Below are 12,739 nucleotides of genomic sequence, written 5' to 3'. Positions count from 1 at the left end.
AAAGAGGCAGTCTTTTCAGAGCCTTCAGAGGGAGCACAGTCCTGCTGGCACCTCGATCTAAGACCTCTGGCCCCCAGAACTCAGAGAGAGTGAGTTTCTGTTGCTTTAAGCTGCCCATTTTGCGGCCACAAGAAATGACTACAGGCTGCTACCCTGAGGGGGGTGTGTTGCTTCCCCTACCAGCACCCCCTCCCAGAGGCCCCTACAACCTCGCCTTGGTCCATGGAAGGGATGGAAGTGGCCATGTGCCCATTCTGAGCCTAGACTCAGGACACCCTGTGTGTTTCCACTTGCTCTCTTATGCCTCTGCCAGGGCCGTGAGAAGGCCATGCCCAGGCTAGCCCACTGGACCCAGGAGGATAGGGAGGGTGAGGCTCACCCAGGACTGAGCGCCCTGGCTACAGTGCTGGGCATGCCCATCCTAGAGTCAGTCCAGCTGAAATGAGCAGTCCAGCCAATGTCCAAACACATGAACCATAAACACTTATTGTCCAAAGAAGCGGGATCTTGGGGCCGTTTGTTACACAGCATGTTGTGGACTAGCTGACTGATGCAGATGGGGATGAGGAGGGTAGAGGGGACGTGCAGCCAGGCTCAGAGAAGACCTCACATAGCTCCTCAGCTACAGCTGGGTGCCTCAGGCATGGACTGTGATGAGCCCAGCGGTCAGGGACTGAAACGTTTCTGCTCTGCCAGCCTGTGGGAACCAGCTGTTGGTTCTGCAGTGACTTTCAGGACATCTGTGTCCAGCAGAGGCATTGGTGACCTCGAGGGGCACAGACCTGGCCCTTGGGGGCCTGCGGTCAGTACTGGAGGTAGGTAGTTAGCAAGTCATCACGCTCGAAGTTACCAGGTTCTGCCATGGCTGGTTGGCTGTGGGTGTGACGTTAGGAAGCACAGGCACCTCTTTCAATGAGTGTGACAGTGAAGGGGAACATGGTGTGGGACGGTACCTGGAGAGAAAGGTAGGGCCGGGAGAAGCTCCCCGTGGAGGGGGCACCGTGTGGTGGTGCAGCAGTGGTGATGGTGACAAGGGCACTAATATCCGTCGCTTTTTGAGAATTTATCTGTCAGACGTGGCTCCAAATCCTCTTCCTGCGTCAACTCATTTCATCTCTTAGTTGAGCTAAGACAAGACTCTTTGTAGGTGTTCTTATCACAGGTTGCCGTTCTTTTTTTTGTTTGTTTTGTTTTTTTTTGCGGTACGCGGGCCTCTCACCAGTGTGGCCTCTCCCGTTGCGGAGCACGGGCTCCGGACGCGCAGGCTCAGCGGCCACGGCTCACGGGCCCAGCCTCTCCGCGGCACGTGGGATCTTCCCGGACCGGGGCACGAACCCGCGTCCCCTGCGTCGGCAGGCGGACTCCCAACCGCTGCGCCACCAGGGAAGCCCAGTTGCAATTCTTAATTGTCTCCAGCTAGAAAAGTGCAAGGCTCAACGCATTCTCATAAAATGTTCCGTGTTCCGTGTTACCCATGTAACAATCAAGAAATAGAACGTTACTTACAGCATTGACTTTTATTTATCTTACTTGATGTTTTATTGATACGACATGATTGCTGCAGTTCCAGCCATCATGGCCTCACTCCAGCACCCCATGAGGAGAGGAAAGCAACAGTGATGCCAAATCCCAGGAGTTCTCATCACCAGAGTAGTGTGTCTCATGGCCGTTAATTGTTGTAAAGGAAGCTGGGAAAGTGAAAATCTGGCAAAGGGGGGTGGGTTTACTAATGACTGTCTTCAACCAAATATGATTTGTCATAAGGCTGGGGTTGGGGGTCAGACTTTCCTGTGGTCCTGGGGTTTCTGCCTCTGAAGGAACAAAAGGGGCTCTGTGAGCCAGGAAGGGGGGCATGGACGGCTATTTGGTGGACAGCGGGCATCGTCCATCGTCCACCGTGCAGCACGTCTTTGCTGCTGGCACCCTGATTTTCCTCTGGGGAATCCTCCTCTCCTGTACTCAGTCCATGAAATTAAGGAGGTGTTAACTTCATCTCTGGCTCCAGGTGTGAGTGTGTCACTCAAGCCATGCCAGTTGCAACATCCCATTTATGTGCCCAGTGATTGGTCCAGGGGTGGGCACATGACCCAGGGCCTTGGTGGTGACCATGGAAGGGAGGTTCCCTTTTTCCTCAGGTCTTGGGGGCAGGCAGGTGTCAGCTGGGGTCTTGCCATCACAAGGGGAGTGCCTGCCAGAGACTGGATCCCACATGGAGGACAACTGAGCAAGGAGACTGAGGGGACTGAGATCTAACGACATTTTTAACTTCGGATCCAGCTGTACCTGAAGCCAGTTCTATGCATGGACTTCACATACACATGATTCAATACATTCGCTTTTTGCTTAATCCAGTCTGAGTCTTCCGCCACAAGCACATCTTACTGAAAGAGTGCATCTGAAACGACCCCGTTACCTGTCAAAAGCCCGTGAAAGCCACAGCAAAGGGGATGTGGAGCCCGGGTTCTCTGGTTCCCTGTGCCTTGAAGCCTGATACCCTCCCAGGGTCCTGGCTGCCCCTCAGTCAGGGCTGATGCCACCCACCACCTCCTCAGGCAGGGAGTGGCCCCTGAGGCGTCCGGCCCCGGCAGCTCTCAGGCACCCGTGCCACGCTTGGTTTCTTTGTTTATCCAGCAAACACTTCCTGAGCTCCTTGGAAGCCCAGAACTTCCCTTTGGTTATGGAGAACCCAGAGGAGAGCAGGACAACGTTGGATCTGTCAGGTTTTCTTTGGCTGTTCTTGCAAACGGCAGACACCCAAGTTCAGGTTCCGCTGACTCGGGCCGGAGGAGCCTATGGAGCGCACGGGAGGGAGGTTGAGCAAATGAGCCCCAGAGGGCGGGGTGGGGGCGCTCGGGAGCCACCGGAATGGGGCTCAGGCGCACGTCCACGCGGGCTCTGAGGGGCGGCGGCTGCTCTCGGAGCTGTTTCCCTCTCCACTTCCTTGAACTGGGTGTGAGCACCCAGGCCTCAGCCACGACAGGCTAGCTTACGGTGCGAGCGGAGCTGGAAGCGCAGCGCTTCTCACAGGCTCATTCCATTCCTGTGCACGTGGTCATTCAGGAACCCAGGCCGGTGGAGGGTCTACTGTCTGGAACGGCGTCAGTTCCCCGAGCCGTGTAATAGGGAGCTGGGAGGGAAGGCCCCAACCCGTCATGCGGGGTGAAGTGACACAAGGCAGAGCAGCCACGTGGGTCCCCAAAACACGAGAGGGCTGGGAAGTGAGAGGAGCTCACAGGTATTTGTAAGCAGTAGATGTCTCTCCAACAGCGTTTACGAGTCCTGGAGTGTAGACAGGACTCGATACGCACCAGCTGTTGCGCTTATAACTATCTGGACTCGTCCGCAGAAGCCCTATCTTCTGGTCCTTCAGAGATCACACGAGGTCTCGAGTCTCAGGTTAACCCAGGTCAGTGTTATTACCGAGCACCTGCTCTGCTGGGCTCTCTGTGGGACACATAAGACTCCATCCTTGCTTAAGGCACAGTGTCTCTATTTCAAAGATTCTGAACTTGACCTGAATTCTGCTTTGTGCTCACTTTTTTGGCAGGTGGAAGGTCAAGGCATTTGAACACCTTTAGGCAGAGTCCGTGCTTCCCTGCCACTATCCTCACCACTCCCTATTCCCTTCCACCATGTGCTTCTCTCATCTGGTTCCTGCCTGTCTCCGCAGATATCTGTTGTCCCTGGATTTCCTTATCTGCTTGTCCAGGTTACTCTTTAAGCCTTGTTTCAGGTGGTTCCAGAGAATCGATGATTAACCTGACCTGAGCTGACCTTTAGAGATTTGGGCTGAAAATTGTCACTCCAAATACAGACTGGAAAGCCTAAGTGCTGAAGGTTGGCGTCTCCTGAAGTTGTGCAGTGTACAACCTGTGTGGGTGTACACGGCGACCCTTGACTGGAAGGGAATGAGAGATGGGCCAATTCTGGAACCTGGCCACCATGGTGTGAGGAAGCTCAAACTGCTGCCCATGGCCACGTCCTCTTCTCCCTCCTTCCCTCACCCTTCAGACCTTGCATGGCTCATCCTTCACTTATCACCTGCCCTCAGGGCTCAGCAGAGGCTCACATGGATCCACTGGGGTCCCTTCCATCATGAAGAACCTAAACCTAAAACAACTGGTGAACGTAGAATGAAAGGACTTTATTCATGTTGCTGAAAAGGGCAGACCCAGCTTGACCTAGGGTTTCAGATAATCTGCCAAGACCCTGCCTCCCTCCATCAGCTCCGGAGTCCCCTATGTTGGCCCTGTTCTCGGCCAGGCTCACACCCTGGGGTGCAGGTTGGGGCAAAACGGCCCGGGGCTGAAGCTGCCTGATCACACCCTGCCAAGGCGGTGACCCCAGCGAGATGCTTCTAGTAAAGTCCCAGGTTTCCCTCTGATTGGACTCTCGTGGGGATCCTTGACCAGACACTGTGACTAGGGGGGGATGACAATGACACTAATAGTTAGCAGTTATTGAGTGTCATCGATGACCAGAGTGCCATCTTTCTACCTAGACATTTATTGTCATAGCAACCCAATGAGATCAATTCCTTTTTATCCTCGTTTTATCACTGAGGACACTGAAGCACAGAGGTTGAACAACTTGACCTAGAAGTCACATGGCTTTTAGTCATGATCCGGGGGTGATGGGTCCCAAATTACCACCCTCACCTCCATCACCACCACCCTCACCTCCATCATCACCACCCTCACCTCCATCATCACCACCCTCACCTCCATCACCACCACCCTCACCTCCATCATCACCACCCTCACCTCCATCACCACCACCCTCACCTCCATCACCACCACCCTCACCTCCATCACCACCACCCTCACCCCTCACCTCCATCACCACCACCCTCACCTCCATCATCACCACCCTCACCTCCATCACCACCACCCTCACCTCCATCATCACCACCCTCACCTCCATCACCACCACCCTCACCTCCATCACCACCACCCTCACCTCCATCACCACCACCCTCACCTCCATCATCACCACCCTCACCTCCATCATCACCACCCTCACCTCCATCACCACCACCCTCACCCCTCACCTCCATCACCACCACCCTCACCTCCATCATCACCACCCTCACCTCCATCACCACCACCCTCACCTCCATCACCACCACCCTCACCTCCATCATCACCACCCTCACCTCCATCACCACCACCCTCACCCCTCACCTCCATCACCACCACCCTCACCTCCATCATCACCACCCTCACCTCCATCACCACCACCCTCACCTCCATTACCACCACCCTCACCCCTCACCTCCATCACCACCACCCTCACCTCCATCATCACCACCCTCACCCCTCACCTCCATCACCACCCTCACCTCCATCATCACCACCCTCACCTCCATCATCACCACCCTCACCCCTCACCTCCATCAGCACCACCCTCACCTCCATCAGCACCACCCTCACCTCCATCATCACCACCCTTACCTCCATCATCACCACCCTCACCTCCATCACCACCACCCTCACCTCCATCACCACCACCCTCACCTCCATCATCACCACCCTCACCTCCATCACCACCACCCTCACCCCTCACCTCCATCACCACCACCCTCACCTCCATCATCACCACCCTCACCTCCATCACCACCACCCTCACCTCCATTACCACCACCCTCACCCCTCACCTCCATCACCACCACCCTCACCTCCATCATCACCACCCTCACCCCTCACCTCCATCACCACCCTCACCTCCATCATCACCACCCTCACCTCCATCATCACCACCCTCACCCCTCACCTCCATCAGCACCACCCTCACCTCCATCAGCACCACCCTCACCTCCATCATCACCACCCTTACCTCCATCACCACCCTCACCTCCATCACCACCACCCTCACCTCCATCACCACCACCCTCACCTCCATCATCACCACCCTCACCTCCATCATCACCACACTCACCTCCATCATCACCACCCTCACCTCCATCATCACCACCCTCACCCCTCACCTCCATCACCACCACCCTCACCTCCATCACCACCACCCTCACCTCCATCATCACCACCCTCACCTCCATCATCACCACCCTCACCTCCATCATCACCACACTCACCTCCATCATCACCACCCTCACCTCCATCATCACCACCCTCACCTCCATCACCACCACCATCACCTCCATCACCACCACCCTCACCTCCATCATCACCACCCTCACCTCCATCACCACCACCCTCACCTCCATCATCACCACCCTCACCTCCATCATCACCACCCTCACCCCTCACCTCCATCACCACCACCCTCACCTCCATCACCACCACCCTCACCTCCATCATCAGCACCCTCACCTCCATCACCACCACCCTCACCTTCTTCATCACCTGTTTCACCATCTTCCTCCTCCTCATTGTCTCCACCCCCACCATCAACATCCTGAGAGTGAAAGTGGAGACGGAGGTGGTGATAGTGGTGAGGGACGCAGGGAAGACTTCTCTGGCACTGGGGTCTCCAGCCCAGATGTCAGGCAACAGTGCTTTGCCTGCATGGGGAGAGTCGGGGGGCACGTTGGAAATATCAAGTCTTTGCTGAAGGACCAACATATTGGCTTCAGGCTCACTTTCTTTGCAGTGTCACTACTCGTAGATGTGATGTGCTGGGGGGGCATGGGGACTTGCTCACAGTTGGGTTAAGTTGTGGAATTTTCCTCCAAGAAGGCAGAGTTGGATGTGGAGTGACTCCTTCCCAGTCCCTCAAGCCCCACTTGGAACACCCACACCAGGTCTTGTAGGAAGTACTGAGGGCCATGGGCTCCTATCCAGGGTGATGGACACAGAGTCTCCCACCGAAGGCTCCTTCTGGCTGAGCCCAGGCAGAAGCCAGCCTGGGAGGCTCCACCTGCAGGGTCAGGAATGGGCAAGGAATGAGTCCCAGGGCAAAGAGCTGGGCACAAGTTGGAACACAAGGGTGGAAACAAGAACGAACTTCCTGGCTGGCTATGCACAGACAAGTTTCTTCTTGCTGCAGTGAGGCAGGCAGCTCAAACCTCTGTTAAAGAGATAACGTTCAGCCCTTCTTGCTTCCCTGGGTGCCCTGACATTTTTCTGAAGACGGGGAAAGGCTGACGTCACAAGGAGATTCTTTTGACGTCCTTCTGATGGCACAGAGTGGAGGATGCTCTCACAGTGAGAGGCCATTGTGAGCACCCAGTCCCCATGACATAGAGACCAAAGCTCCTGGGGGGTGATTTGTTTAAAGGCGCACAGGGTGGGTCAGGGTGGAGCCAGGACACAGCCTACCTGTAGGGATCTTTTTAGGACCCAAAGAGTGTTAGTGAGGGCTCTCCCCAAAGTGACAAAACCCAACCCAATCAGGCATGAATAAAAATGGAGCTGTGCTACCTCAGGCAATTGGAGATGCCAGGGATACTGGTTTCAGGTATGGCTTGAACCAGAGGTCAACCCAGGCCGACACATCTGAGTCTCCCTGGCTCTGTGCTCAGCCATTTGCCTTTGCTAGGTGTTTGCACGTATCCAGGAGTATCACTGGTTTGACTAAGGTTACCTGCCCAGACCTGGACCAACCTGTGTGACACGGACAGAGGTAGGGGAGTGACACCTGCTGACTGGCCAGACCTGGGTTTGACCAAGGTGAGGGTGGGGCCCCTGAGTCTGTACTCACAGGAGGAGGCCGCGCCTCAAAGCAGGCTGGGGTGCCATTGGCAGAAAGGGGGAGGGAGGTGGGCAGGTCGCCCGCAGTGGGGCTCCCCTGGCCCTGACGGATGCAGAGGGGCCCAGCATCGCCTGTCCCTCCCAGGGAAGGCCCCTGGCTGTCCTCAGTGAGGCCCGCTGGGAGCAGGTCCCCAGCCACATGTGTGCTCTGGGCACTGGGCCAGCAGCCTGGCCGGGGGGTCCCAGGGGAGCGGGTGTCGGGCTGCCAGGCGGCCCACACGCTCTGGGCTTTTCCATGGCAACAACTGGGCCAGCTGGCAGCTGGGCAGGCACTTCACGAGCCTCTCAGAGGACATGAGGCCGTGTCCTGCATCCAGATGAGGGAAGAAGCTAGGCTTGAGGGTGTGGCCCACAGCGGCGTTAGCGACACGGCTGGCAGGAGGTGGAAGGAGGCCGGGGGCTCCCAGGAGGGCCAGGCAGGGCTGGACCAACCGAAGCTCATCTCTCACCCATCCCGCAGAGTCTCCTGGGTGCAGGCGCAGTGGTTCAGAGCCTGGCTCTAAAGTCATTGTGTGGGTGAATGACCTCCAATGCTGTGCACACAGCAATCTGGGCCTCAGTTTCCTCACCTGTAGGACACGAAAAATCATGCCCCTGTCGTAGGGTTGTTGAAAATCGTAGGTTTAAATGAAACGGAATGAGTCAGGCACCCTCCACCTGGGCCCTCTGAGGAAGGTATAGAAAAGAGACAGGCACCAGGAACCTGCCTCGAAAGAAATGGTGGACGACGGCCTTCAGGCAGACGGAGAATGATTTAGGCCAGAGCTCAGGTCTGCAGAAGAGAAGAGAGCTGGAGAAGGAATAAATGAAGGCAGAACAAGATCTTCGCTTTTTCTTATTCTAGTTGTCCTAACACGTAACAGTTTCTTCAGAATGATACCAGCACAAAGTATCGGGTGGTTACAGCTTATGGGGATGTGAACGGAGCAGTGTTCCAGGAAGGTGCGGACATGCCTGTGGAGCCCGGCAGTGTTATTGGAAGTGGACTTGGATTGGTTGTGAATGTACATCGCAGACTCTAGGGCAACTACCAAACATTTTTTTTTCCCACAGGAAGTACAGTTGCCGTGTTGCAAAGGGACACAGGTGTGTTTGGGGCGTGGGCATCCACAGGTGGGGCTGGCACGGGAAGAGCCGTCCCACCTGGGGCTGAAGGGCGGAGGGGAGGGGACAGACGTGGGAACCGAGGGAGTGAGACAGACACACGGGGAGGGAGAGAGGAGGGGACCCTACGTGGGCAGGGTGCCCGCAAGGGCTGTGGTCCAGGTAGGTCAAGGGCTGCAGCCAGGGGCCCTTCCTCTCTTGCCCCTGGCCCTGCTCTCCTGCGGACGCTCCCTGGGCTGGACTCAGTGGTGGCCGGAGGGCAGGGAGCCCCTGACTTGCCCTGTCTGGGCCCACGGCAGGATGGGGAAGTGTGGGGCAGGGAAATTCCAGGAAAGGCACAGATGGTGACCCGCCCCCGTTCTCAGTACCCGGGAGCTGCTAGACGCCTGTTTGTGTTCCTGGGCTTTACTTCCCCGCCCCCCCTCGGGGGTTCTGGAGCCTGAGTGATGGGGCCAGGATTTTGTCCTTGGGGGCTGTGTGCTCTCATGGCGGGATCTAGTCCTCAGGATGTCTCAATCACCGTCTTTTTAACGACCTCAAACAGATGCTCTGCCCACCAGGGAGAGACGGCGTGGTGTGCCAGGAGCCTGCCCAGCAAATTTAATCAGCCACGTTACTCATCTAACAAATGCAATCCTTCTCCACCCCACAGCCTCCAGGCGACCACAAGCAGCGAGTAGAAGCAGGGGTGTAGCCAGAGGGTGGGGACAGCCCAGGGCCATTCTGGGCCTGCAGGGAGGCCCTGGGGGAGGCTCCTGGCACCCACCAGCTGTTGGTGACAGCTGCTTCCGTCTGTCCCCCCACCCCAGGGCTCTGTCAGAGGGTTGTTGTTCAAACAGATTGATTTTGGCAAAGCCCGTGGGATGAATGTGCTCTCACAACTGTCACCGGGTGTGCGGTTTCCCGGCTGCCGGAGGGAGGGCCACACCAGAGGCACTCCCTTGGTCTGGAGGCCAGGAGCCCGATGCGGGTCTCATGGGGGCCAAGGGGTCGAGGAGTCGGCAGGTGCCCCAGGCAGCCGGCTGGCCCTGCTCTTGAGGGCTGCTTGCAGTCAGGCCCCAATCCTCACCCCAGTGAGACACAATAAGTGAGTCAGATGGGTGACAGTCGGTGGTGAGGGCTGGCAGAGACAGGGCCCAGGGGACTTAGGTCACAGTTAAAAAGGAGGCCAGGGGCGGGGGAGACGTCAAATAGAGGCCTGGGTGAAGGCCTGAGAGCGGACCCTGCTGTGACAGTGGGGAGAGCGCGTGAACACGCGGCCACCATTGGGTGAGGGGCAGAGGCTGTGAGTACAAGTGGACGACGGCCCAGCACCCAGTGGGCTCAGCCTATGTGACCTGGGAGTGAACTGCGGCCTGGGTCAAGGTCAGACCGTGCACTGAGGGACCCTTGGCTCATCAGAGGCCACCTGGCGCTCCCAGAACCGGGACGGAGCCCTCGGAGCAGGAAGCCCCTGCAGCCTGGGAGGACCCGCCGTCCACACAGATGCGACGGAAGGTCATCTCCGACTCTCACAGGGCCAACGCTTTCCCTGGGAAGCAGCAAGGGGCCAGGTGCTAGCAGAGGGGTCAACCCACCCCCTGGCCTTTCTCTCTGTCACTGTGACCCAGTGCCTGGGTCCTCAGGCCCAGACAGTGCTCCTGGAATCTGGAAGGCACCTCTGCTTCTCCCCCACCCTCACATCCAACCGGGCAATTGACTGATTCCAGCCGATATTGATTAAGCCCCTGCTCTGTGTCAGGCTCTCTTCTCGTTACCGGGATGCAGCGAGACAGAGCACAGAAGGTGCCCCGTGTGAGGTTTGGAAGCAGTTCTGCTGGCTACCGTGTGAGCGTTAGCCACCCTCAAAGTTAGGGGGAGCCCAGTGCACACAAGAGCCCTGCTTGGACTACAAGTCCAAGGCCCCTGAGATCCCCTCGGGTTGGACAACCCCCCGGGAGGATTACCTGAGCCCCCTCAGGGCTCTGTTCTCACTGTCCTGGTTCACTGCAGGGAGGGGGCGTGAAGTAGCCTCGGCCAAGGGAAGGGCGCAGGACAGACCCCGGAGATCCCCGACCACGAGCGTCCGGTGTCTTCCCCGTGGGCCCTGACGTGTGACGGCACACGCACGGGGTGCTGCCAGCCGGGGGCTCCCCGCCTCGGCCTCCCGTTTTTACCGGGGCTGTGGGACCCACGTGGCTGCCTCCAGTGTCCAGCCCCTCCGGAGGGGGAGCGGATGCCACTGAGCCCAAAGCCCCGCCGTGACCCCCATTGGGGACTCTGACGGGCCGCGGCCCCGCAGACGGCGCTCCCACCAGGACGCCCGGGGCCTCGGGTCCCTCCTGGAGCTGGACAAAGGCCAGCCCTCAACTTGGCAGGGGTGGGTTAGCTCTACACCCTCTGCAAAGCATCTCTGGCTGCAGCAGACTGAGAATCCCCGAGGCAGGGTCAGAACGTGCTACCTGCCACACAAGGTCCTTCCATGAGGCAGAGCCTCACGGCTACAACTGCCAACAGTGCCATCTGGGTCCCGTCACCGTGCCCTGGGCCAGGGCGGGGGCAGGGGGCACACTAAGTGGCCGCACGGTGTGGGGCTTCCACGCTGCCCCAGCGCTGTGCCTTGGGCTCCAGCTGCCACTCCCTCGGGTGGCACGGCTTGGGTGCCCACTGTGTGCTGGTGTTCCGGGCCCGGGACGCAGCCGGCCGGCTGTGTGTCCTGTCCAGTGTCACACAGAAAAATGCATTAGGAAGAGGGTAGGGAACGAGGGTACTCAAAGGGCAGAGCAGGGCCGGCTGAGAAGGTGCCTTATCTGGAGGCGGTGAGGGAGCGGGCTGCCCGGCGGGGAAGCAGCGGGGCGTGTGCGCAGGCCCGTCACCTATGGCTGCTGTGACGCGGCCTCCGAGCCAAACGGGCGCCGGGGAAGGCGTGAGACCCGGGAGGCAGGAGAGGCGGAGACAGCGCCTCGTGTGTCAGCTCGCCTGGCCGCGGGCCCCTGCCGCAGAGGCCTCGCCGGTGTCGGGCCTCTCCAGTCCGGAAGGGCCTGAGTAGCGCCCAAGGTGCAGGCAGGAGGACGCCCCCCTTCTTCCCGCCTCACTGGCGGTCAGGGACACCTCGTCTCACCTCCTCCTGCCCTCGGACCGGGCTTCACCCCGTCGGCTCCTCTGGTTCTCAGGCCTTAGAACGCGGCCGACCTACGCCACCGGCTGTCCTGAGCCGCTGGCCTGCAGGCGGCAGGTTGTGGGACTTCCCAGCCTCCATAATCACGTGAGCCCATTCCTAGAATGAATGAATGAACGAATACAAGCAGGAGGCCGGCTAAAGCCACTGCAAACCTAGGCAGCAGAGGCGGGGCTGGGGACGCGCGTCTGGATGCGAGTCCTTCTCGTCCTGGTCGGATGCACTTGCTCCGAGCCCATGTCCCTGGCCCACTGTGCGCGCCGGCACCCAGCTGCCGGTGACGCGCCGGCATGCGCCGACGCGCTGGGCGTGGCCGGGAGGACGGCAACATGGGAAGGCGCCAAGGTCCTCCTATCGACCTAGGAAACCAGGAAGGAGCAGTCGTCTCTCAAGGGGGGGCGCTGTACGAGGGGGCAGGTTTAGGGTGTCGTACTTGCTTCCTGGGGCTGCTGTAACGAAGCACCACAAACCAGAAACAACAGGAATGCGTTCTCTTACCGTTCCGGAAGCCCGAAGTCTGCAGTCAAGGTGCGTGCAGGGCCACGCTCCTTCCGGAGGCTCAGGGGAGGGTCTTCCTGCCTCTTCCAGCTTCTGGGGGCCCCAGGTGTCCCTGGGCTTGTGGCCCCATCACTCCCGACTCTGACCTGCACCCAGCTGGACTTCCTCTGCCCAACCCTCCTCCTGCTCTTTTCCTCTCCGGGGTGCAGGCCCCTCCCAGGCATCTTGCTTACTTACCCAGGGCCCGGGAATAGGACCTGGATCTGTCTGT

This window comes from Phocoena phocoena, chromosome 13 (genome assembly GCF_963924675.1).
Source record: "Phocoena phocoena chromosome 13, mPhoPho1.1, whole genome shotgun sequence".
Classification (NCBI taxonomy): domain Eukaryota; kingdom Metazoa; phylum Chordata; class Mammalia; order Artiodactyla; family Phocoenidae; genus Phocoena; species Phocoena phocoena.
Note: the sequence above shows the minus strand (reverse complement) of the source record.